Raw genomic sequence first — 24,599 nt, 5'->3', positions numbered from 1 at the left:
AGAGGGCCGCCGAGCGAGCATCTTGGCAGGCGATGGCTTTCACCCTGCGTTGGTGCCACCCGGCGTCGTCACACTTGGGCGGTGGTCCTCCATTCTCCTCCAACTCCTGGAGGAAACGGTCTTGGAGCTCGTTTTCCACGAGGTGCCACTTGTCCCTAGGGATCTGCCCGTCTTTAGAGCCCCTATCTAGGACTCCAATCAGGGTTTTTCCCCTCGCCACCTCGGCAAACGAGCGGTTGCTCAGAGTCTTCGTCCTCTTGGCCTGTTGGACTTGTGTGGCGGGGTCCTCCGCCGAGCGCTGCCGCTTGCTTGGGGCCTTGGCTGTTGCCTTGCCAACTTTGGCTGGCTGGTAGTCGGGCAGGACTGTCTTGGCCCAACCCATTCTGTTTTGAAATAGTAAGTAACGTCTTTAATTTGGACCAATATATTATATACGTACGTACATGTTATACGTAGAAATCATGTAGAAAACTGCTATAGAGAGGAGGAAGGATAAAAATCGCAGCCGAAAAGGCCTAATAAACTTCGGATAGCCGAAGTTAGCTTCCTCACAGGTATTTAAATTTTCGATTTCCTGCAGATGTGGGTTTATCTAATACTGCATCGTTCTCCACGAATCGTCGAACGAAAATGTAAGTAGAATTTGTTACAGATGAAATATCTTGGTATTGTATAGTCTGTGGTAGAACTAACTGGAAGATTGGTGAGACCAGATATAAATACCGTTTGGGTAAAGTAGGCACCTAGTCCATAATTCTATAATGGTCGTAGCTATGATTCTCGTAGCTATAATAACCGTAGCCATAATAGCCGTATCACCAAAACGGTTTATGTAGACCAGCCAACTTATATCTTCAAAGTATGACTATCTTTTCTCTGCTACTAACATTTCGACTGCAAGTCCAAACTAGATCATATATTTATCTCGCTTACACGGCCTGTTTTGTCATGAGGTATCGGGTCTAACTTCCTTACCTTGAAGTCAGATGAAATACGATCATTAATAATACCCTGTTGGGAAATGAGCCTCGTAGTTTTTTGGTTCAATGTTCCTGTATATTGCGATTGACATATTCATACGCTCATGAGTGTATTGCACCGCTTAAGTAGCTAGTTTTGCGCGCATAGCTGTGTTGTTATTGCGCGGGTCCAGAACATAGCAGTAATGTTCTCACACGCATGGCCAGACCCGCAGCTGCCTACGCACACAGCGATGTGTTCCGTTTTTGCATTGAGACCGTCGCGTCGAGTCGTATCGCGTGATCTTCCAATTCCCTTTTGCTCGTCTTCTTTTCGTGGAGTTGAGTTAGTAGAAATTTCTAGACGAAACCGCCCGCACGCATACTTTGTACCGCCGCATCTTCGACACCTCCGCTGTTCATATACTTGTAATATAACCACAAATATTCAATAACCAATATAAATAAATAAGCTCAATATATTAAAAAAACGAGGGGGAACGTTGTGAGTTGCTGCGGACACCGCAACTCTACAGTTATACCCGATACTTGGTCAGTTTGGCTCTCCTCCGGTAGACGCCGCTAATATTAAACGACACGACAAAGAGTGCGTGCGAGAGAGACAGAAAATCAGTCTGAGCGTTACGTCGGGCGCTGCGTAGCCACTGCAAATTGATTTTTTCCTTTTGGCTATAAAAATGATCTGATCTGATCCAATTCAGCAATCTGATAGATATGGTCATTATCTATGATTCTGCGTTTTTAGTTTTCTCAAATCTGCAATATTGTGGATGCAACAGATTTTTGTCTTTTGTGGGGGCGGAAGGGGGTGGGGCGAAATTTTGAGATATACGTTTTATAGTGAGATCTAACAGGAGTGTGGATACTAAATTTGGTTACTCTAGCTTTAATAGTCTTTGAGATTTGTGAATATCCCCAGATTTGCATCTTTTGCGGGGGCGGAAGGGTGTGTGGCGAAATTTTGAAACAAACTCGTCTCGGTCCGATATATTAGGAGTGTGGATACCAAATTTGGTTGCACTAGCTTTTATAGTCTCTGAGCTCTAGGCGCTAATGTTTTACTCTAAGCAAAGCCGGCTATGCTACGTGTGTGTTAGAGAGAGACATAGCGAGAAAAATTAAATTGTTTTCTTGATTCTGGCTATATAATTATACGATATAGTTCAGATTTCGCACTCTAGAAGATATAGTTAACCTCTACGATTCTGCGATTTTTAGTTTTCTCGTATCGTCAAAATTGTGGATGCCACAGATTTTCGCCATTTGTGGGGGCGGAAGTGGGCGGGGCAAAGTTTTGAAATATTTTTGTAGCAGTGACATATCACAGAAGTCTGGATCCAAAACATCGTTGCTCTAGCTCTTATAGTCTTTGAGCATTAGGCGCTGAAGGGGACGGACAGACGGACAGACAGACATGGCTCAATCGACTCGGCTATTGATTCTGATCAAGAATATATATACTTTATGGGGTCGGAAACGATTCCTTCTGGACGTTACACACATCCACTTTTACCACAAATCTAACATACCCCAATACTCATTTTGAGTATCGGGTATAATAATATAGTCCACTAATTCATAACCATAGCAAATTTTGGTCCTTCGAGCCGGATCACCACGTTTGAGTTTATTTATATACATATTGAGTGATATCGTTAACCGCTGTTTGCCATGAAGGCCCTAGTGCATCGTCTAATTCAGCAACGTGGTGCATGCAAATCCCAACTAAGTCGCGTGGCTGCGGAGGCTCAAGAGTTTTACAGTCATGTACTTCTGTGCAAACATTAGAGCACAAGTTGGACCGACTGGTTGCAACTTTCAACCGCTTTATGGAGCTCTCTGAAGAGCTGGTCCAATATAATGATGAAGATGAGTACGTGGATCCGGATTTGGATATCCCCGAATATGAGAAAAGGTTCTTTAGTGCGCACAGTATTTTTACTGAAGCCATACGTGACCGGAGCAGTCACGATAATGAGCACGACAACTCAAATCTACTGCTATCAAACACTGTGGAACGCTTATTTGATGGACAAACTCAACTTCTGGAGAGGATTCGGGACTCATCGGGAACAACGGAGCTGCAGTTCGAGAAAATACGCATTCCGACATTGGTGTCAGTTTAGTGACTTGTTCTTAGGCTCAGTCGACAAGAAGAGTAGTCTGTCCAAGTGCCAAAAGTTTCATTATTTGAAGTCCTATCTGTATGGTGAAGCGTTGTCTCTGATAAAACATATTCCCGTATCGGATGCCAATTATAGGGACGCATGGGAGAGGCTCGAAAATCGCTATAACAAAAAGTCACTGATTGCTCGTTCGTTCATTCAAAACATTCTTTCGTTGCCAACCGCAAAGGGTTCAAACATCGCCGAGTTGCGTAAAATAGTCGACACCGCCGACGAAAGTTTACGTGGTCTACATGCGCTGAGCTGCGACAGCCGCGATGTGTGGCTGATCCATATCTTACAAGTTCGCAAGGGATGGTAATTTGTGCTTCAATTGTCTAAGATGATCTCATCAAGTCAAGGAGTGTAATTCCACAAACACGTGCCGTCTGTGTAAGTTGAGGCACCACACTCTTGTTCATCCAGAGGACATACGCTCTGTTACGGCTTCCGCTGATGTCAATACATCCGCTGACTCACCCGTCCGCTCGTCCAGCTTCCCTGTTGATTCTGATCCTGCCGTGGTCAGCCATCATACATTGGAGAGGAAATTCGCGGCCAAGAGTCAGGCCATATTGCCTACGATTTTGGCCCCTATAGTCGACTCCTGGGGCAACGAGACAACCTGCAGGATACTGTTGGATACTGGTTCAACTATAACGATGGTCGCCGAATCATTTATTCAACGAATTGGATGGTCGTATACCAGTGGGTGGGCTAGGCGCAAACCCTGCTGGGGTTACTAGAGGTCGCGCCACATTCACGTTGCTGTCCCGCACAAGCTCAGCCTCAGTGGTGGTCACAGGTCTGATTGTGAACACTTTTACCTCCTCGATTCCAGCCCAGAGGATCGAGTCTAACACACCGATGTGGAACAGGATTCGTGATCTACCATTAGCGGACCCTACATTTGGCAAACCAGGCGAAATCGACGTGATTTTAGGAGCTGATCAGATTTGGAACATTTACACTGGACAACGCAAAGAGTTTGGTTCTAAATATCCTATTGCACTTCATACTAATTTTGGTTGGGTCATTACAGGCTGCTACCATCTCATTAGTGATGCTCACAACCACGTACTAGCACATCACGCGCACGAGATCTGGACACATTGGTTCGATCGTTCATGGGCATGGAGCGAGTTCAACCTAGTGAAGCGACCATTGATGCAAGCGATCCCGCTGAGCAACACTTCGTTCATACGCACGCCCGCAGAAACGATGGCGTGTACATCGCCCAATACCCGTTCAAGGAATCTGCCCCTCCGATGGGATCCACACTGCCACAAACACTACGCCGCTTTTCTTCTCTCGAGCGGAAATTTCAAAAATTTCCTTCGCTCAAACAACAGTTTGTCGACTTTATGGAGGATTATATACAACGAGGACACATGGAGGTGATTCCTTCTACTACCGTAGAAAACGATCCCGCCAATCACACTTACTTAGCACACCACGCAGTATTTAAACCAGATAGCACCACCACGCAATGCCGAGTTGTATTCGATGGCTCTGGGGAGGACTGCAATGGATCTTCACTTAATTCACGACTACACATCGGACCACCTATTCAAAGGGATTTACTTGGAGTATGTCTACGTTTCCGTCAGCATCGCTATGTGTTTTGTACGGACATTGAGAAAATGTTTAGAGGCATCCTGGTTTCAGAAGATCACACGCATTACCAACGGATTGTCTGGCGAAAGGAGGAGACTGCTACATTTGATCATTATCGATTGCTGACCGTGACGTATGGTTTAGCGTCTTCACCGTTCTTGGCTGTTCGAGTTCTCAAGCAGATCGCGCAGGATCATGCCGATTTATATCCGAAGGCTGCTGCTGTGCTTGTACGAGACGCTTACGTGGATGATATTCCTACTGGTTGCGATAATATCGACGATCTCATTGCACTCAAAGATGCATTAATTTTGCTATTGAGCCAAGCTCAATTTAAACTTCGAAAATGGAGTTCAAACTGTTGGTCACTACTCAATTCGCTGCCAAAGGACATTTGTGAGTATCCACTTGAAGCCCTAGAGGGAGATAGCCCAACTTAATATGTCAAGGTTCTTGGAATACGCTGGGACCCGGCTGTGGACGAGCTTTCCTTCAAGTTGACCATTCCTGACGCCACAAGGGTTCTGACAAAACGGATTTTGCTGTCCGAGCTTGCCAAGATCTACGATCCACTGGGGTTGCTTGCCCCCACAACTGTATTTCTAAAGGTTCTCTTTCAAGATAGTTGGCTGAGCTCGGTCGAATGGAACGAACCACTACCCACGCAGCTTTGCGCACAGTGGCAACAGTTTGTAGCTGAAGTTCATTTACTGGACAGCTGTCGCATACCTCGCTACCTATCCTCGCCACTTCAAGCAACGGAGCTGCATGGATTCGCCGATGATTCATCTCATGCATACGCCGCTGTCATCTACAGTCGTGTGAGATTCAATAATGACTATGCTGTAACACTGATCGCCGCAAAATCTCGTGTGGCACCCATCAAACCTATCTCCATCCCACGGCTCGAATTGAATGCCGCCCATCTTCTGTCGAAATTGATGTCTCTGGTTAAGCAAGCTCTAACTATTCCTATTTCCAGTACTTCGTGTTGGTCAGACTCCGAAATTGTACTACATTGGCTCTCATCACCCCCACGGACTTGGAACACTTATGTTTTTAATCGCACTGCTGAGATTCTGGAAGCTTGCCCACGTAGCTGCTGGCAACACATTCGCACTGAGGACAATCCCGCGGACTGTGCATCACGCGGACTTCTACCAAAGCATCTGGTAGAACATCAACTGTGGTGGAATGGACCACCGTGGCTTTCCCAATCACATCGCACTTGGCCACCTGCTAAGGCCAAGTTCGCACTGTCGACTGAGGACGCTGAGCGGATGGTAGTAAAGGTCAAGCAACAAGTTAATCTACACATTTCCGATGAAGGAAATGATTTTAACTGTATGATCAACAAAGATACCTCCTGGTCACATCTCTTGCGGACACTTAGCTATTGCTTTCGTTTTTGTACATCGACTTCGTTGCAAGGACCGCCTGTCATCATTTATATCGTCATGGGAGCTTCAATATGCCCGCTCTAGGGTAATCAAACATGTCCAGATGGAGTTCTTCCAAGTGGAGTACAGACAGCTGAGCACTGGACAACCCCTTTCTCAAAAATCCAAGTTGATTCACTACACTCCATTTGTTGACGACCAAGGAATTCTGCGCATTGGAAATTCGATGGCAACCTATGAGGCAAAACATCCCATACTTTTTCCAAAGGAATCACCAGTCGCAGTTTTATTAGCTAGACACCAGCACGTCACATCGTTACACGCTGGAGTCGAATGTATGTTTCACACGTTAAGACAGAAGTATTGGATCCTTGGAGCCCGTAACATAGTCCGCAAAATTGTATTCAACTGCAAGATATGCTTCCTCCAGCGCAAAGGAACGAGCACACAACTCATGGCTGATCTTCCCGCCTTTCGCGTTCAGCCCACCCGCTGCTTTCTACATTCTGGATTGGACTACGCTGGACCAGTTACCATCAAGACATCAGCAGGTCGGACACCGAAGTTTGGCAAAGCTTGGTTTGCCATCTTTGTTCGTCTGTCCACCAAAGCAATTCATATCGAGCTCGTCAGTGATTTGACGACTCCTGCATTTATCGCCGCTTTCAAACGGTTTTGGTCTCGACGTGGCCCCATATCCGACTTGTACTCAGTCAATGGCACAGCATCCCATGGAGCCAAAAAGGAACTAATGGAGATGCAACGGATAGCTGTATCGCAAAGTCAAGACGAGGAAATTGCTAATTTTCTGACGAGTCAGGACATCAATTAGCACTTCATTCCGCCGTCTGCCCCGCATTTTGGAGGTCTTTGGGAAACAGGCGTAAGATCTATCAAGCTCCACCTTCGCCGAGTAGTTGGTAGCAGTGCGTTGACTTTCGAGGAATATTCAAAAATTTTAACTCAGATTGAAGGGTTACTCAACTCTCGCCCACTGTGCGCGCCCAGCGATCACAGCTTGGATCCCCTTACCCCCGCTCATTTTCTTACAGGTCAACCTCACATGTCGGTGCCGGAGCCGTCCTTGTTAGACGTCAACATTAACAGACTGCAGCGTTGGAGACAACTGCAAGCCAAGGTTCAAGGAGTCTGGAAACGTTGGAGTCTGGAATACCTTACTTCCTTGCAACCTCGCACGAAATGGCAGCAGGAGTCCAACGACATAACCGTGGACACTCTTGTGGTACTGAAGGAGCCGAATCAACCGCCTAGCAAGTGGCTGCTTGGGCGAATCACCGAAGTTCATCCTGGCCAAGACGAGAGGGTTCGAGTGGTCACCGTCAAAACAGTCCGAGGAGTTTACAAGAGACTTATTACCAACCTTGCTGTGCTACCCTTGTTCTGAACAGTCGTTCAGGGGGGCCGGTATGTTGAGAAATGAGCCTCGTAGTTTTTTGGTTCAATGTTCCTGTATATTTCGATTGACATATTCATACGCTCATGAGTGTATTGCACCGCTTAAGTAGCTAGTTTTGCGCGCATAGCTGTGTTGTTATTGCGCGGGTCCAGAACATAGCTGTAATGTTCTCACACGCATGGCCAGACCCGCTGCTGCCTACGCACACAGCGATGCGTTCCGTTTTTGCATTGAGACCGTCGCGTCAAGTCGTATCGCGTGATCTTCCAATTCCTTTTTGCTCGACTTCTTTTCACGGAGTTGAGTTAGTAGAAATTTTTAAGTTTCACAATTTTGATGGAAAGCGTATAGTTATGTATAAAAATATCACAAAAACAAGATTTTAAAATCTTTATGTATGAAAACGGCAGAGCTCAAGATGGGACAAATACTTTTTGAAAGCTTCTAATTCTAGTAGATTAACTTTTAACTTTGTTCAGGCCAGCAGCAGATGAGTGCCGCGCACTGTGCCAACTCGCTCTCGCGCGCTCGGAGGGGCGCTCGGGAGATTTTACGATCCACCCGGCGCTCAAGCCATCATAGAGCATAGATCGTAAGGCCTAGCTCAGTTACGTTTCAACCCCCGTTTCAAACTCCCCATCTACCGCGCGACCCCCGAAATAAATACTACATATATAACACGAAGCACCACGGCATTTCATTTCTTTCGACGGCTACTGGGAGGTTTCTCTGGATCATCCATATCGTCGTTGGAGACTTGAGCTTCGTCCGCCCCACTACAAACATTGGTCCACCCCAGCAAGCACCGGCGGATAACTCCCAACCTCCAAGATAAGTACGGATTCCCCATCTGCCCATCTCCAGTGGCTCCTCACCTCCTGGTCCCATTCGGCTGGACATATATACATATATATACGTGCCGCGTCTTTCCTTTCACCGTTCTATCGACGGCGCCATATTCTTGGCAATTCCGGGCGCTCTCCGCTTCTTCGAGTGCTCGTATATACCTACATCTACATACCCAATACAACGGTCGTGCTTATAGTTCCGTTGTCTGTGCAATCAGTTGTGCCACAGTGAAATAAAAAGAATTCACCTGCAGCGAGACCAATTTTATCCGCCTCCGATCCAGCGCTTACACATATGTATGCATATCTGTCGGTTACTCATCTGCCTTCCTCTCCCAGCTACCAGCTGAGCTTTCGCGGCTGACAAACGTACATACATATGCACATACATATTCTGTACAGATTCTTGCAGTCACCTTGGTGTTTATTTCGTGCATGTCCATCAGCCCACAGTTTTTGGTTTTATAATTACATATGTACATATATAAACTAATACGGGTCATACGGTAATACGTGCCAACGGCAGGCTGGAGGGTTCTACACGCTGGTAGCCCATTACCCAACGAGGAGGGCCAGCATGTGATCCTCCAGATCAGCAAGGAGGCAGTAACATTCTGTATCCCAAGTTCGGGAAGATGGCGTGGGGCGTAGGTAGCGTCTACCTACGGCTGAAAAAGCACCACCACGAGGACAAAGATGCGCACACCCTCCAGGCAGGCGAGGTCGAGAAGGACTTAGGTCTGGAGACCATAGTGGAGGACGCCCAGGGTCTTGCGCTGGACGACTCGGAGGAGGAGGAGGACGGTGACCTGACAATCATAGTCAACCCGTCGTGCGAGGTTGAGTTAGCCACCCATGACACTAAGGGTGCTGCAACTCAATCTTCATAAAAGCAAGGTAGCGTCGGCGGAGCTCCTCATTGCCATGGAGCAAGGGCCCGCCGACATAGCTTTAGTCCAGGAGCCGTGGATTGCGTCAGGCAACTCTGTGGCCGGGGCCTTACAGCCTTCTCTACTCAACATCGGTAAGCAGGAACAGAACCGCCGTACTCGTACGGAAGGGAATCCATGCTCATCTTATGTCTCATTACAGCACGGATGACCTGACGGTGGTGATGCTGGAGAGCGAGGAAAAGCGCCTAATGGCAGCTTCCTGCTACATGGCACACGACAGGCCCGCCCCACCGGAAGAACTTAGGAGTCTGGTGACAGAAGCCGGCTCCAAAAATCTCCAACTCCTCATCGGTGCAGACGCCAACGCCCATCACAATGTGTGGGGAAGCCCTGACATCAACGATAGAGGTGAGTCACTCCTAGACTTTATCTTATCCACTATCTTAGACGTAGCAAACGTGGGGGAGGAACACACTTTCGTGCTAGACCTAACTCTTGTAACGGGAAAGAGTACCTTGGTATCTGACTGGAGAGTTCTCGAAAGACCATCCTTCTCAAACCATAAGTACATTCAGTTCAAGTGCGAATTCAAACACTCTTCGAAGATAACAGTCTATAGAAACCCCCGGAACACAAACTGGGTAAAGTTTAAAAAGACAGTTACTTCGAATCTCGCCAATCCGGGCTCAGTGGAATCTGCGAAGGATATAGAGAAGTCCCTAAAGACCCTATCCAACGAGTTACTGAACGCCTACCATGCATCGTGCCAACCCTCGAGAACGAAGAGGAGGTCCAAGCCACTCTGGTGGAACCGAGATCTCTCTCTCCAAAGGAACAACCTCAAGGAATTCTTCAAGATCGCCAAACAAGCGAACGAAGAGATTGTCAATGAGGAATATAAAATCCTACTTAGGAGCTACAAGAAGGAAATACGTAAGGCACAAAAGAACTCGTGGAGAAACTTCTGATCCAACATCGAGAAAGTGCCCGAAACCGCTAGGCTCCGGAAGCTGCTTTCAAAGCAGCCCACAGTACAGAGCCAACTAAAACTAGACAACGGACAGTGGACAAAGGGCAGTAAAGAAGCCCTAACAGCACTAATGGAGGCGCACTTCCCTGGATGCACCGAGGTCACTGACGCCAAGGAGCATCAGGACCTAGCAACTGAGGAACAGCTCCCCCCAATAGGTTTGTTAACCACTAAAAGAATCCAATGGGCCATAGACTCCTTCGCGCACCAGGATTGGACGGGATATTTCCAGCCATGATGCAGTTGACCAAAGAGGTTATTACGACATGGCTTTTCGCAATATACTCAGCATGCCTAAGTACGGGCTATATCCCCATCCAATGGAGAACCTCGAGAGTTGTCTTCCTCCCTAAGGCAGGAAATTGCAGCCACGTGAGTCCCAAGGATTACAGACCGATAAGGAGGAGGTAAGACCTCCTTTATACTAAAAACACTAGAAAAGCTTTTGGATTTTCACATCAGGAATGACGTAGGGGGACTGATGTCAACAAACCAACACGCCTACACCAAGGGGAAATCAGTGGAGACGGCACTACACTCGCTAGTAGCCACCATCGAGAGCGCCCTTCACAACAAAAAGTATGCTTTGGGAGCATTTGTGGACATCTCAGGAGCATTCAACAACGTGGCCACAACCGCAATAACAAGTCGCCTAGAAGCGAATAACATACACCCTGCAATCAACGTCTGGATCAAAAACCTCCTAAGTTGTAGACGAGTGCAATCGGAGTGGGGCATTGCTTCCATGGTAAAGGGGGCACACAGAGGCACACCTCAAGGTGGAGTCCTGTCGCCACTACTGTGGAATTTGGTGGTCGACGACCTCATTAAGAGATTTGAAAGGAAGGCCCCAAAAATAACAGCTTATGCAGACGACATAAGCATACTTATTACGGGTGTATGTCCATCGACCCTCAGCTTCATAATGGAACGTACACTCAGGGAGATACGTGAGTGGGCGGAAGAAGTAGGACTCAGTATCAACGCGGACAAGACGGACCTCATCCTCTTTACCAAGAGGTACAAGGTACCGATATGGACCCCCCCGAAAATTGACCAAACTAGGCTGCCTCCAAAATCACAGTTGAAATACCTAGGCACAGTACTGGACAGCAAGCTGGCATGGAGGCCCAATGTAGTGGAAAGGGTGAAGAAGGCTACCATTGCGCTTTATGCATCCAAGAAGATGCTCAGCAGCACATGGGGCCTGTCACCTGCTCTAATGCACTGGATCTACATCTCGGTGGTGCGACCAACTCTGCTGTATGGAGCCTTAGTGTGGTGGCAGGCTACTGAAAAGAAGACATACCATAAGCTTATGGAAAAGACTCAGCGACAGGCTCTGCTCTGTATTACAGGGGCGCTGAGGTCAACCCCAACAAAAGCACTCGAAACTGTACTCGGAATCGACCCTCTGGACATTCACGCTCGCCTGATTGCGGGAAAGGCAGCACAACGCCTTATAGCATCAGGAAATCTATCGATACAAGGATACGGGCACAGTTCAATTGGCAGGGACATGACCAGATCAACTGATTACATGACCCCCCAAACTTGCCTTGACGTCAAAACAACCACATCTTTGGTACCTGAAGACTGGAAAATTGGAAGGGACCAAACTGAGCACCTCACTATATACACAGACGGCTCCAAGATGGACGGAGGAGTAGGAGCGGGCCTATACTGTACAGACCCTGAGATTAGGCTGTCGTATAAGCTACCGGACCAATGCAGCATATTCCAGGCAGAAGTTTTTGCCATCGGGAAAGCAGCGGAGGTCGCTCTCCTCACAGAACGAGCACACGATGCGGTCAACCTATTCGTCGACAGCCAAGCGGCGATAAGATCCATGCAGTCGTCCGCGGTCAGTTCCAGAAGTGTCTTGGCGAGCAGGGAGGCATTATACATCCTAAGCACGACAAAGACAGAGCGGATCTATTGGGTTCCCAGCCACCAAGGAAACGAAGCGGCGGACGTACTAGCTAAGGAAGGCGTCGGGCTGGAGAATAGGAGAACCGAGAACGTGCCTGTCTCCTTTAGAACGCTGCAATACGATCTAGAGAAGCAGGCTATAACACAGACTGATAGCAGGTGGAGCAGTACCACCACCTGCAGAGCCTCGAAGATAATGTACAAGGAACGCAACGAGAAACTTAGCCACTACCTACTGCACCTACCACGAAAGGACTGTAGATTGCTAGTGGGAATACTTACAGTTCACTGTCTGGCTGCTGCACATGCAGCAAAGCTAGGCATCACCAACAGAGACAGTTGTAGGAAATGTAATGAACCTGGGGCTATCGAAACCCTGGAACATCTCATCTGCTACTGTCCGGCTTTCTCAAGGGCAAGGAGGAGATACCTTGGCACCCCAGTGCTGTCATCACTGGAAGATGCTTCCAAAAGGACGCCCCCCTATCCGGATAGATAAGGGCCAGATTGGCCTATGCGTGGCCACGCTGAGGGCCGTCCGGGCTAACCTAACCTATGTATGAAAACGGCAGAGCTCAAGATAGGACAAATACTTTTTGAAAGCTTCAAATTCTAGTAGATTAACTTTTAACTTTAATATTTGGCTGTGGCACTACGGTATTCAGTGACGTCCTATGTAATCCCCCAGTTTGTCACAAATAGAAAATAATTCTTAGTCAGCATAAAATTCCAATTTGGACGAGAAAAATGCCCCTTCGCGAAATTGACTCGGTTTCTGAAAATTGTTTACATATGTATGAAATGGTACCTTTCCAAATTTTTGGTTCTTTTAATCGACACCAATCAGTGTATTTATTATAGTACGGGTACTAACAGTGAACCATCTGGTCTGATGAGCTCGTGAGGTGGCTCAAAGGGGGCCTAGCTGAGGCCACCGGACGGGTCACAGGTTGCGGATAGCGAACGACCTACCTATATGCAGGTCATATAGGTAGGTCAGCTGCGAATAAGCGGACATCCCTAAGGAGAGTACCGAAAATAAGCAGCCCCGGTCAGCCAGCGGGTGTTCGCGAAGTAGCAACACTGACGATGCGCTTGTGGTGCCGCCTCGTATAAGTAGCTCACACACTCCCCTATCCTTACACACTACCTACCCACATCCCAACCCCCACATTCAGCTCACACCGGGCCGGACTAAGAGTGTTATTCGACCCGTGCCGAGAGCCAGCCTGGCTGGGGGCCCGGTATATAAAACTAGCCCAGTCGTTAACGGAGAGCTCAGGCACTTGGCAGCCCCCTGTTCTAAGTATGCCTTATCCGGGCAACGTGGATCTCTGCTCGGACGGACCGTACCCCTTCTCTGCAGCTCGGGGGAAACGAATGGAAGATATAAAAAACAAAAAAAATGAGTCTGGCACTCCCCAACTGCCAACAGGTAGCAATCCCAAACAGGGGAAGGCAGCGGCCCAAAGGCCTGGCCCGACCCGCAAATCAGCAGTGAAAACCTGCGCGGCGGAAGATGCTAGGGAGAGCCCAAACGGGTCCCATCCCGGATTCGGAGTGGGTGGTGAATTGGCTCCCAAAACCGATACCTTGGCAAAGGGGCTATGCAATCCTGCGGCTGCCCTGCCTGCAGTTATAGTGGAGGGTGATGAGTTACCATCTATTAGTGTCCAAGCCAAATCTTTTACATATGCCGATAGAAGGAGTGCTGGCAATATACTCCGTCGGCAGAACGCAAGCCAGATGTCCAGCCCTATCCGTTGGGCTGGTTGGTTAAAGAAGGTTGAATGGGCCTCGAAGGTGCTGCCGACCTTTGGCAAGGAAGCACCAAAGAAGGAAGCCCCTCAGACAAAGAGGCAGCGCTCGCAAGAGACTCCTGGGCCAACACCGAAGCGCTTCCGCGTACTGCCAAACACATCGTTCGTGCAGATTGCCAGGGAAAGGACGCTGATTGGCGTCCTGGACAAAGGCAGCGCGGACTCCCGAATCCCTAAGAACCAGTGGAAGTGGGTGGAAGCGGCACTGGCCGACCGCTGCTTCGAGCTGCTGGAAAAGTAGCCTGGACCCCCAACAGCGGACTGGAAGGTGGTCAAAGTTAAGAAGACACAGGTCCCCACAAACCAGGCGGTGGTCGTCCTCAACAAAGAGTCGCTGGCCCCGATTGAGGCTGCCAAAGGCGAGCTCAATTTTGGGTTGAGCTCTGTGACCGTAAAGGTCTACAAGTCGGATGCGGCGGCCGAGGCACGTCCTGTCGACAAGCCAGTCGAGCAGGACGCTGCCTCGGAGATCGAAGCACCCGACGATCACACAGAGATACACCCAGAGGGCTACTCCACCAATGGCACGCTGAGATGCGACTTCGAGGCGATGTGTTGCCACGAGGAAGTCGAGGACGATCCGGATGCCGACATTACAGAGGTGGAGAACACTAAGGATGTCCCTGAGGCTCCTTCAGATCAATCTCCACCACTGTAAAGCAGCATCCGCTGCTCTTATACTCCGCCTCGAAGAGAGCGGAGCAGACGTAGCCCTGATCCAGGAACCTTGGATAGTGGGAGACAAGGTTTGTGGACTAGGGTCGAAGGAGTACAAGATAATTGTAGCTCAACATGAAGGTAAAACCCGCACCTGCATTCTCGCCAGAAAGCACCTTAATATCTTTCTGCTCCATAATTATAGCGATAGCAACAACACGGCGGCAAGCCTAGAGCTGAAAGGGACACATCTAAGGCTGATGTCGTCCTACATGGCCCATGAGGGAAACGATCCTCCCAACGACCTTGTTCGCAAACTAGCCAGCGACAGCGAGAGGTCGGACATAGACCTATTAATAGGTTGCGATGCCAACGCTCACCACACTCAATGGAGCTCGAACACAAATGTAAAGGGTGAGTCACTTTTCAGCTTCATCCTTAACTCAAATCTATTTATTTGTAATCGGGGCAACGACCCCACTTTTATAATTAAAAATCGACAGGAGGTTATTGACATCACCCTAGTGTCTTCCAGCCTGTTAGACATAGTCAAGAGTTGGCAAGTCCTTGATGACCACTCTTTCTCTGACCACAGATACATCGAGACCACACTATCCCTCGAGTGTCCGAAACCTAAGGACTATATTAATCCCAGGAAAGCCAACTGGGAAAAATATAGCTCAGCCCTGGAGGACTTACTCCCCTCCAAAGCACCATCATGCCCTGACACCAAAGACGTCCTAGATCGCCTAGTGAAACGGGTTCACAGAGGCATGCAACAAAGCCTTCGCGGCAGCATGCCCCTCTAGCAAACCTAGGGGGAAAAAGAAACCCCCCTGGTGGTCAAAACAAATAGACATCCTACGTAAAAGCTGCAGGACCCTTTTCAACAGGGCCAAAAGCGCGAACGAGGAGAGCCACTGGGCAGACTACAAAATCAGTTTGTCACTATATAAAAAGGAAACAAGGAAAGCAAAAAGGGCCTCTTGCCAAAAATTTTGCTCGGAAATTGAGGAAACGTCAGAGGCCGCAAGGCTTCGCAAGATTCTCTCAAAAACTAACCCCTCGGTAGGGTATCTTAAAAGGAATGACGGCACGTGGACTAACTCCAGTGAGGAGTCCCTGCACATTCTACTAGACACACATTTTCCAGGGTGCACAACCATCGAGACGGCACATCTTCCAGGAGAGGGACCGGTAATCTCGATGGATCACATCCTCACAAAACGTAACATAAGCTGGGCAATAAACAGCTTCAACCCGTTCAAATCGCCAGGCCCAGACCAGGTAATCCCGGCCCAACTTCAGAAGGCCGGAGATACGGCCATCAACTGGCTACAAGGTATCTTCAGGAAGATACTGGCTGTGGGTACAATCCCGCGAACATGGCTTAAGGCAAAGATAGTCTTCATTCCCAAAGCTGGGAAAGCCTCGCACTCAGCTGCAAAAGACTTTAGACCAATCAGCCTATCGTCCTTCCTCCTCAAAACCTTTGAGAGACTCGTGGGCATATTAAATAAAAGCAATACCGTCCCCTCAAAAACAGACTACCAAGTTCCAAGAGAGTTCCACAGTCACCCCCTTCGACACAATCATCCCTCACAGAGACGAATGGCTCGAGGGACTCGCAGGCCCAGATGGGGCCATAAACATCTTTACAGACAGATCAAAGCTGGACGACAGAGTCGGAGGGGGAATCTACTCTGAACAGCTAAACATAAGGCAAGCAATCAGGGAGGCTCTAGACTGCCTACAAAAGTGTGACGGGCTCCGAGCGAGCCCGGCAGCCGCCTCAACCTCACCTAACCTACCTTAAAGTCTGATGAAATACGATCATTAATAATACCCATTTAAGTTTTCAAGGTTCTTGGCCATTTTGTCCGATATGGTTTGTGTGATTCAACCAAAAGCTCCGAAATTTGAAGGAAACCAATCCCCCCTGATGAGCACAAATTAGATTCGCAATATTTTTCAACGATTTCTGCCTTCGGTGCAAGGCGATAGAAAATCGGCAGTCTGCTCGGGCAACGTGGATCTCTGCTCGGACGGACCGTACCCCTTCTCTGCAGCTCGGGGGAAACGAATGGAAGATATAAAAAACAAAAAAAATGAGTCTGGCACTCCCCAACTGCCAACAGGTAGCAATCCCAAACAGGGGAAGGCAGCGGCCCAAAGGCCTGGCCCGACCCGCAAATCAGCAGTGAAAACCTGCGCGGCGGAAGATGCTAGGGAGAGCCCAAACGGGTCCCATCCCGGATTCGGAGTGGGTGGTGAATGGGTCCCAAAACCGATACCTTGGCAAAGGGGCTATGCAATCCTGCGGCTGCCCTGCCTGCAGTTATAGTGGAGGGTGATGAGTTACCATCTATTAGTGTCCAAGCCAAATCTTTTACATATGCCGATAGAAGGAGTGCTGGCAATATACTCCGTCGGCAGAACGCAAGCCAGATGTCCAGCCCTATCCGTTGGGCTGGTTGGTTAAAGAAGGTTGAATGGGCCTCGAAGGTGCTGCCGACCTTTGGCAAGGAAGCACCGAAGAAGGAAGCCCCTCAGACAAAGAGGCAGCGCTCGCAAGAGACTCCTGTGCCAACACCGAAGCGCTTCAGCGTACTGCCAAACACATCGTTCGTGCAGATTGCCAGGGAAAGGACGCTGATTGGCGTCCTGGACAAAGGCAGCGCGGACTCCCGAATCCCTAAGAACCAGTGGAAGTGGGTGGAAGCGGCACTGGCCGACCGCTGCTTCGAGCTGCTGGAAAAGTAGCCTGGACCCCCAACAGCGGACTGGAAGGTGGTCAAAGTTAAGAAGACACAGGTCCCCACAAACCAGGCGGTGGTCGTCCTCAACAAAGAGTCGCTGGCCCCGATTGAGGCTGCCAAAGGCGAGCTCAATTTTGGGTTGAGCTCTGTGACCGTAAAGGTCTACAAGTCGGATGCGGCGGCCGAGGCACGTCCTGTCGACAAGCCAGTCGAGCAGGACGCTGCCTCGGAGATCGAAGCACCCGACGATCACACAGAGATACACCCAGAGGGCTACTCCACCAATGGCACGCTGAGATGCGACTTCGAGGCGATGTGTTGCCACGAGGAAGTCGAGGACGATCCGGATGCCGACATTACAGAGGTGGAGAACACTAAGGATGTCCCTGAGGCTCCTTCAGATCAATCTCCACCACTGTAAAGCAGCATCCGCTGCTCTTATACTCCGCCTCGAAGAGAGCGGAGCAGACGTAGCCCTGATCCAGGAACCTTGGATAGTGGGAGACAAGGTTTGTGGACTAGGGTCGAAGGAGTACAAGATAATTGTAGCTCAACATGAAGGTAAAACCCGCACCTGCATTCTCGCCAGAAAGCACCTTAATATCTTTCTGCTCCATAATTATAGCGATAGCAACAACACGGCGGCAAGCCTAGAGCTGAAAGGGACACATCTAAGGCTGATGTCGTCCTACATGGCCCATGAGGGAAACGATCCTCCCAACGACCTTGTTCGCAAACTAGCCAGCGACAGCGAGAGGTCGGACATAGACCTATTAATAGGTTGCGATGCCAACGCTCACCACACTCAATGGAGCTCGAACACAAATGTAAAGGGTGAGTCACTTTTCAGCTTCATCCTTAACTCAAATCTATTTATTTGTAATCGGGGCAACGACCCCACTTTTATAATTAAAAATCGACAGGAGGTTATTGACATCACCCTAGTGTCTTCCAGCCTGTTAGACATAGTCAAGAGTTGGCAAGTCCTTGATGACCACTCTTTCTCTGACCACAGATACATCGAGACCACACTATCCCTCGAGTGTCCGAAACCTAAGGACTATATTAATCCCAGGAAAGCCAACTGGGAAAAATATAGCTCAGCCCTGGAGGACTTACTCCCCTCCAAAGCACCATCATGCCCTGACACCAAAGACGTCCTAGATCGCCTAGTGAAACGGGTTCACAGAGGCATGCAACAAAGCCTTCGCGGCAGCATGCCCCTCTAGCAAACCTAGGGGGAAAAAGAAACCCCCCTGGTGGTCAAAACAAATAGACATCCTACGTAAAAGCTGCAGGACCCTTTTCAACAGGGCCAAAAGCGCGAACGAGGAGAGCCACTGGGCAGACTACAAAATCAGTTTGTCACTATATAAAAAGGAAACAAGGAAAGCAAAAAGGGCCTCTTGCCAAAAATTTTGCTCGGAAATTGAGGAAACGTCAGAGGCCGCAAGGCTTCGCAAGATTCTCTCAAAAACTAACCCCTCGGTAGGGTATCTTAAAAGGAATGACGGCACGTGGACTAACTCCAGTGAGGAGTCCCTGCACATTCTACTAGACACACATTTTCCAGGGTGCACAACCATCGAGACGGCACATCTTCCAGGAGAGGGACCGGTAATCTCGATGGATCACATCCTCACAAAACGTAACATAAGCTGGGCAATAAACAGCTTCAACCCGTTCAAATCGCCAGGCCCAGACCAGGTAATCCCGGCCCAACTTCAGAAGGCCGGAGATACGGCCATCAACTGGCTACAAGGTATCTTCAGGAAGATACTGGCTGTGGGTACAATCCCGCGAACATGGCTTAAGGCAAAGATAGTCTTCATTCCCAAAGCTGGGAAAGCCTCGCACTCAGCTGCAAAAGACTTTAGACCAATCAGCCTATCGTCCTTCCTCCTCAAAACCTTTGAGAGACTCGTGGGCATATTAAATAAAAGCAATACCGTCCCCTCAAAAACAGACTACCAAGTTCCAAGAGAGTTCCACAGTCACCCCCTTCGACACAATCATCCCTCACAGAGACGAATGGCTCGAGGGACTCGCAGGCCCAGATGGGGCCATAAACATCTTTACAGACAGATCAAAGCTGGACGACAGAGTCGGAGGGGGAATCTACTCTGAACAGCTAAACATAAGGCAAGCAATCAGGGAGGCTCTAGACTGCCTACAAAAGTGTGACGGGCTCCGAGCGAGCCCGGCAGCCGCCTCAACCTCACCTAACCTACCTTAAAGTCTGATGAAATACGATCATTAATAATACCCATTTAAGTTTTCAAGGTTCTTGGCCATTTTGTCCGATATGGTTTGTGTGATTCAACCAAAAGCTCCGAAATTTGAAGGAAACCAATCCCCCCTGATGAGCACAAATTAGATTCGCAATATTTTTCAACGATTTCTGCCTTCGGTGCAAGGCGATAGAAAATCGGCAGTCTACCGCTGCTGAGCAAAATATTAAATTTTTCGCGATAGCTATGTCATAAGACTATCATGTTATTCACTCAGTTGTGCAATAACTGCAAGTTTAGAGTTAATTTTTTTTTTTTAAACAAAAACCAAAAAATTTGTGTGGATTTAAATCTTTATTAAGGAACGGACGAGGAAAAAGACGACCTGCGCGCCTGCCAAAATACTCTACCGCCACTCCTGACTGTTCAAAATTTTTAAATTGTAAGACCAGGATCTTTTGCAACTTTCAATGTATAGACTAATTCCCAAATTCAACGTCACAAACAGCAAAGGGTGGAGAGCACTAGATCGGTCCGTGGGTCAATTCCCCTTAAGTTGCGTCAGCAATCAAGGATTACATTTAAAATTATTCGAATAATACTCACAAGTACTAGTGGGCCGACTTAAAAACTAAACTTGGTGATACTCAGGATTTTGTACAATCTTCCGTAAGAATGTTAACAGTCATAATAATTTATATTCGTCGATCATATATTCTCCCATCTCTTATCATGTTATCTAGACATACTAGGCACTTACACTATGTTGATATAGACAATTCGAGTCAGATGTAAACCAAGAACATACATAGCCCCCCCCCCTATCGAAGCTTCTCGGGAGTTATAAAAATCAATTTAAGTGCACCACTCAGACCAGTACTCGTTCATTGACAAAAAAACTTGTGAAATCAACATATTTGCTTCCAGCGTGGGCATTCAAATCTGCAAAACGAGCTTCTGAAAGGAATATTCAGACCTTTGTTGCCCAAAGTAAGTTGGAGACAGTAATTTGGTGCAGTGCACATATGCACACATTAGCACAGAAGCAACCCACAGGAGCCACCCTGTATCTATCGACGCAACAATTCGTCTGTTTTGGCGTTACCCCACCATTTTGGATGTTCAGTGGACGTTGATATGCAATTACTGCATCTTTAAATTAGCAATGCTATTACTACACAATCAAGTGGCCCCTGTGACACCAGCAGAAGGCTGTTGCGTGTGAATTCCAGTCAAAACGCAGCTCTCCTCCCGCTTAACTGACCGAGGGGCGCTGCCGCATGACGCGAACGCGAACATGCAGGAAAGATAGCTGATAGAGTGTTAATATGCGAGGAAAATTATAACTAAACTTACTAAGATAACTGTTTCGTGACCTACCATCCATGGCGGCGATTATTAGTTATTTGATCTTAATTATGAAGTCCAGTGTAAGTTAGGCTAGGGCAAAGCGGGAGCGCAATAAAAGCTCGCTCTCTCGCTCTTGGCGAATTCGCCCCGCTTTGCCACCGTAGGTTAGCTAGAGTAAGAGATTTGAATTGTGAAGGAAATATAAATGTTCCCTAACATTGAAATAGATCGAGCGTATCCATTTTCGCCCCGCCGAACAAATAATTAAATTACAGCCACCCAAAGTTTTCGGTTAATTTCGTTAGAAAAACTCTTCTAATTTTTCATGGCGCCCCCGGGTGGACTGTAAAGTTAATTATAGGCAACAACAATAAGTGACAGTGACACAAGAAATTGCAGTATATGCAAACATATTCGTTGCCCGCGTCGTGGTGTGTGTGTCAATCAGCAATCAATTTGCATAATATCATCGAGTCGGTCGCGCCAAGAATAATTTTTGTGCAAATTTCTGCTACCGCCGAGGGATGCCCTGCGATAAAGCCAGGAAAGTAGCAGTTGGATTCAAAGATCCAAAAGAGGAATCAGAGGTATTTGTGCAGAAAATTGAAGGCTGAGCAAAAGACATTCAGTTCTCTCTTTGAGGTGTCTTGTGCTGAAAACATTGCACATCGCCTTCAATTCTAGGCACAGACGTATGATATACATGTGGCCCCGGATTTTCCGTAGTTTTACTTTAGTCCAGGATGCCAGGTTTTATTATAATTAGTCTTTATTTATGAATATTATTTAAGATTAGTTATGATTACAACGGTCGCTGTGCTTTAAGTATATTTTGATTAATACAGATATTTGCGCTCGTAATTTGTGTGCGGCTGAGTGAGACTTTGGCACCGAATTAAATGGCGTCGATCGTTGAGGCTGTGTTCTCTCCTCTCTTTGTTCGACGGCCGCTTCTAGTCTCTCTCTCTGTTACTTCCTCTGTTATCTCTACAGACTCTGTTGCTCTCCCACCAAATCCCACATTCGGCCCTCCTGACATAGAGTTCGCCCCGAACTCCTTCATAAATTCGGCCACCGTAGATGTTTTAAAAGGGCCTTGTCCTTCACCCACTCTTTCTACATCATACCGGCCGTGCTTGTGAATCTTGACGACCTTATAGGGCCCTAGAAACTTTCCCCTCAACTTCAATTCAACACCATATTGGGTCCGCCTGATTGCAACTAAGTCATTGATCTTGTACTGCTTTTCATCCTTTCTCTTTTTATCAAAGGCTCGCTTATTTCCTTCCTGCAACGACTGAATATTGTCCCTAGCCTCTTTCCTTAACTGCTCACGATCTTCGTCTAGCTCACCTATGAGAGACTGCTGTACCAATTCTCTCAATTCAGCTATGTCAGCTATACGCATGTCTACTCCTGTTAAGAGTTTAAATGGGGCGACTTTGGTACTCCTAGGTTCGACATTGTTAATTATCTGTTGCACTCTACCCACGTGCCTATACCAATTTCCTGGATTTTCTAAGCTCATCTTTGACAGCATCGGTACTACTATTTTGTGCATTCTCTCGACCTGTCCATTGCCTCTAGGTACGCCTGTAGCTATTAACAAATGTTGTATCTTCTGCTTGTCACAGTACTCTTTGAATAAGTGCGATGTGAAAGCTGCGCCGCGATCAGTGACGATTCTGAATGGGTTACCAAATGATACTGCTTGCCTTTCTAAACAGTTCAGCACCTCCTATACTCCGGTACTACGTGTGGGGTACAACCAAACGAATTTTGAAAATGCATCAACAACTACCAAAATGTGATTATATCTTTTCTTTGTAATCTCCATCGGCCCGACATGGTCTAAGTGATAGGTAACTAATGGTTTATCACCCTTGTCAATGGGAGTTAGGTACCCTTCTTTCCTGCCCGCTTTTATATTAACTAAGATACACTGCACGCAACCGCCTACCACTCTTTCTACTTTATTTCTTAGTTTAGGAATAAAGTAAGATTTCTCTACCAGATCCTGTGTTTTCTTCAACGAAAAATGTCCCTGCCTGTGGGCGATCTGTATTATTTCGGTTTTCATTTGAGATGGAACAACTATTAACTCTCGGTTTAGATCTTTGAATAAGATTTGGTTTGCCATATAATAATCCTCGTATCCCTGCTTTTCCACCAGATTTCTGACCACCCTTGTCCATTCATCTGCACACTGCGCATCCTTAAGCCTGTGCATAACACTCTCTGTTAATACGTAACAAGCAACTCGACTGAGAGCGTCTACGTATCACATCTTCGATCCTGAGCGATGTTCTATTTCGTAATCGTAGTCCTGCAGATACATTGCCCACCTATCTACTCTTAATGGAACGTCTTTCTTTTTCATCGTCATGGCAAACGCGTTACAGTCCGTAATGATTTTAAATTTCAGTCCGAGAACATACACACGCCATTTAGTCAATGCTCCTATTACTGCAGCACTTCAAGTTCGAATGAACTATAGTTTTACTCACATGGCTTTGTTTTCTTACTCATATACATCACTGGGTGCAGCTGACCATCTTCTGGATCCTTTTGTAACAAGACAGCCCCAAAACCTAACTTAGAAGCATCCGTGTGTATCTCCGTAGATAATTTAGGATTGTACAATCGTAAAACTGGTTTCCTAGTGAGAACGGCTTTCAATTGCTCGAATGCTAATCGCTGCAACTCCTTGAACTCTCAACAAATCCGACAATGGCCTGGCTATGACTGCGTATCCTTCAATGAATTGCCTAAAATAAGAAGTCAGCCCAATGAATCGTTGTATAGCTTTTTTATCCTTTGGGATCGGAAAGTTTGCTACACACTGTGTTTTCTCCTTACCGGGTGTTATGGTACCATTTTGTAAAAAATACCCCAAGAAATCTACCTTACTTTGCAAAATTTGACCTTTACTCCAGTTTATCTTCAAACCATTCTTTCCTGCCACTTCTAGCACTCTTTTCAACTTCTGTAAGCCTTCCTTAACATCCTTACTTGGTATAATGATATCATCCATATATACTACAGCGTCACCCTTCTGAACCAATTCTCTCATTACCGCAACTATGAAACGTGTGAAAATTGCTGGCGAATTCGAAATCCCAAACGGTACAAATAGGAACTCATATTGTCCTTTCTGCGTTACAAATGATGTATACTTTTGTGACTGAACTTCAACTGGTACGTGGAAATAACCGTTAGTCAAATCTAATGTCGTAAAAATCAAAGCTCCTTGCAATTTCTCAATAACATCCTGCATCTGTACCATCGGAAAGTTATCTCGCACTATTTTCTCATTTAACTTGCGATAATCGCAGCATAGACGTTTCTGTCCATTCTTCTTTGGTACTAATACAATCGGAGAGGCATATTCTGATGTACTGGGCTTTATTATCTTTTGTGCTAACCACTCGTTGACCTGCTCGTCTACTATGTTCTGCTCACTATAAGCCATACGCCTAGGATGCTGATACACAGGTAAA

This window comes from Drosophila persimilis, unplaced genomic scaffold, assembly GCF_003286085.1.
Source record: "Drosophila persimilis strain 14011-0111.01,24,50 unplaced genomic scaffold, DperRS2 tig00000477-arrow-pilon, whole genome shotgun sequence".
NCBI lineage: Eukaryota > Metazoa > Arthropoda > Insecta > Diptera > Drosophilidae > Drosophila > Drosophila persimilis.
The sequence above is the reverse complement of the archived record's forward strand: the minus strand, read 5'-3'. Positions refer to the sequence as shown.